This window comes from Petaurus breviceps, unplaced genomic scaffold (genome assembly GCF_028583685.1).
Source record: "Petaurus breviceps papuanus isolate PSGF00001 unplaced genomic scaffold, PetGlider_PUasm1.0 174, whole genome shotgun sequence".
NCBI classification, from domain to species: domain Eukaryota; kingdom Metazoa; phylum Chordata; class Mammalia; order Diprotodontia; family Petauridae; genus Petaurus; species Petaurus breviceps.
Genome location: NW_027185761.1, coordinates 22,817,900 through 22,820,920, shown reverse-complemented (window position 1 = coordinate 22,820,920; position 3,021 = coordinate 22,817,900). Strand labels below are relative to the sequence as shown.

General features: G+C 42.5%; 1 protein-coding gene and 1 long non-coding RNA gene across 2 annotated transcripts in view; one reads left to right on the top strand and one right to left on the bottom strand.

Annotated features, from left to right (window-relative positions):
• Nucleotides 1–2,115, bottom strand: part of LOC138158400 (uncharacterized) — a 4,634-nt gene extending 2,519 nt beyond the window's left edge. Inside the window, exon 1 of the long non-coding RNA XR_011167633.1 lies at nt 1,410–2,115. This is a non-coding gene — a long non-coding RNA (uncharacterized lncRNA). The remainder of the gene's footprint in view (nt 1–1,409) is intronic.
• SYN2 (synapsin II) overlaps nt 1–3,021 on the top strand; it is a 256,865-nt gene that overhangs the window by 61,020 nt on the left and 192,824 nt on the right. The gene's annotated exons all lie outside the window — the stretch shown is intronic.

The window sequence follows — 3,021 nt, the reverse complement described above, 5'->3', positions numbered from 1 at the left end:
CTCTCTCTCTCTCTCTCTTTCTCTCTCTCTCTCTCTCTCTCTCTCCCTCTCCCTCTCCCTCGTCTCTTTATTCTCTCTCCTTTTCCTCCACCTCCTCCTTCTTCTCTTCTTTCTCCTTCTTCTCCTCCTTCTCCCTCTCTTTCTTCTTCCTCCTCCTCTCCTTCTCTGTTTCACTCTCTCCCTCTTTTCTCTCTCTTTGATCTCTGTCCATCTGCCCATTTCTCTTCCTCTCTCTGATCTCTCTGTTTGTCTTTCTGATCTTTCTGTCTCTCTCTGTCTCTTTTGTATCTCTCTGTCTTTCTCTGATCTCTTTCACCATCTCTGGCAGTCTCATTGTCACTGTCTTTCCCTATATCTAGGGCACTTTCACTCTCTGTCTCTGTTCCTTTCTCTTTCTCTCTCTGCCTCTGAAGGACTTTTGCAGTCTGATCCTTTTACAGCTCTGACATATACTGGCTATGTGACCATGGACAAGTCACTTATTCTGTAAGTGCCATCAAAGCAATTATTTAAGAGAGATGAGCTATTGATAGGCAACATTTTGCTCAGTTACGATCCCCACTGGCTTTGATTTCAACTTTTGGACTGATTCATAATGCCCCTTCTGGTGATGGAAGGTCCTTAAAATCAGGAAGAAATTTGAATCTTGCTTCTAATGCTAATTAACTTTTGGAGCCTGTTGCCTTATTTGTAAAATGGGTTGGACTAGGCAGCCTCTAAAATCACTTCCACTTTCCAATCTAGAAGCCTCTGATTTTCTTGCCTTTATTCTGTTTCTTGGAATCATTTAATACCAGAGCTAGAAGGAAGAAGACCAGCTGGCAAATGCTCTCATTTCATACATGAGGAAATCAAGGCCCAGAGAGATGACGTAACACCCAGTTAAACTGTTGTCAGAGTGGGGGCCAAACCCCAGCCTCCTGGCTCTTTGCACAACACCTTGCTAAGTCTACGCTGCAACATCAATTATAAAATGCACATCCCTTCTCCCTAAATTAGAGTCATTGGAGTCTAACTCTTAGAGAGCAATAATTTAGCACTGAAGATAATTTCACAATCCAGAGAAAATACTGACTCTTTAAGCTGGGAGATAACCTGGTCCTTTTCTTTCCATTCTTCAGGCAAGACTGTACCTAAGCCAGAGGCATAACAAGGATGGGGCAAGCAGAGCTTTGTCTCAGTCTACCAATTTTAGAGGGTGCTAATGGTACTCGAATCCCTTCAATAGGATAGAAATATCAGAACTTGACTTCTAGTTAGCAAGAATAACAGTTAAATATGAAACTACTAGATGGGGAACTCCTCCCTTGCCCAGTCCTGCTCCATTGCCTCTGTTTCTCTGTCTTTCTACCATGGAGTGCTGCCCACTGCCCTGTTTCCAACCCGAGAAATCAATTCATGTCACTTACCCCAACTGCAAAAATTCCAAGTAGTGACTCTGACCTAATTGACTTTGGAGTGTGAGGACCCAGATTCAAATTCCACATCTGATGATTACTACCTGTGTGATCTTAGGCAAATCAGTGAACTTGACTGGGCTTCCATTTCCTCATCTATAGAAGAGAAGGGTTAAGTTGAATGGCTACTGAGATGCCTTCCAGCTTTAGAGCTCTGATTCAGTGATGGTTTCCCTGAAATAATTCATCTTGGCTCAAGGGGGAATTGGAGGAATGGAAGAAAAGCTCTTTCACATAGCTAGAAAACTGGCTCAGAGAGAAGAAACAACGTGGGGACAAATGACCCCATATTTGGATGGAGACGTTTAATCAGTGAAATCGACTCCTTGGGAATCGATGATGGGATTGGTCTCATTTAAGAGTTTAATGAATGGGGTAGAAGACATAAACAGTGAGATCTTTAATCTTTAGAACTGGTAAGCTTCTCCAGGAAGGGAAATGCCAGGCCTATGGGGAACAACTGCAGAAGGAGCCAGGGAGATTATGGGAGTGGGCGGAAAAGTGACAGATGAGCTTCAGTGTGGGCAAGTGCAAAGATAATGCAGTCAGAGGAAAAATACTCCCAAGTCAGCTTGTAGGAGGGTGGACCCTGAGCTAACAGTCAAAATGCATGCATGGCATTGTTCGGTGCTCTGTGACACTGTCATAAAAGACCAGAGGAATGTTGAGTATTTCTAGGAGAGGGGCTGGAAGGGAGACAGGAAACCTTCTCCTTCCATGGTGTGTGTCCATGGCCATCTGCATCTGGAGAGCTGGCAATGCCTATGGTAAATGCACTGCAAGGAACCCCATCCAATCAGCGTTTATTAAACAATATGAACAAGGCTCTATGCCAGGCAAAGACAAAATGAAGCATTCCAAGACTTCCAGGAGCTTATATTGTGAGGCAGTTCTGTGACAGAGATTATCTGACCTGGAGTCAGGAAGACCCAAGTTTGAATCCTACATCAGATATTTACTAGAAAGTAAGTTCTGGTGTCTGACCTCTTTGCAAGTCCCATCCATCTGTGAATCTAGGATGGTATGATTCTCTTGCCATTATGCTATTTCTTGGAATCCTCTAATGTTAGAGTTGGAATGAACCTAGGAAGACCAGCTAGGCAAATGTCCTTTGGAGTATGACCTCTCTGAGCCTCGGTTTCCTCATCTGTAAAATGAGGATAATAATAGTACCTACGTTCCAGCTTTCTTGTAAGGTTCAAATAAAATGACTTGTAAAGTGCTTTAAAAATCTTAAAGTATTATATAAATGCTAGTTATGATTAAATAATCAAGAAAGATGGATCTAGGGTCAGCTAGGTGGCACAGTGAATTGAGCACTGGCCCTGGAATCAGAAGGACCTGAGTTCAAATCTAGCTTCAGACACAACAGAAAAACTAGCCTGTGACATTGGTCAAGTCACTTAACCCTAATTGCCCTCCAAAAAGAAGAAGAAGAAGAAGAAGAAGAAGAAGAAGAAGAAGAAGAAGAAGAAGAAGAAGAAGAAGAAGAAGAAGAAGAAGAAAAGGAAGGAAGGAAGAAAGAAAGAAAGAAAGAAAGAAAGAAAGAAAGAAAGAAAGAAAG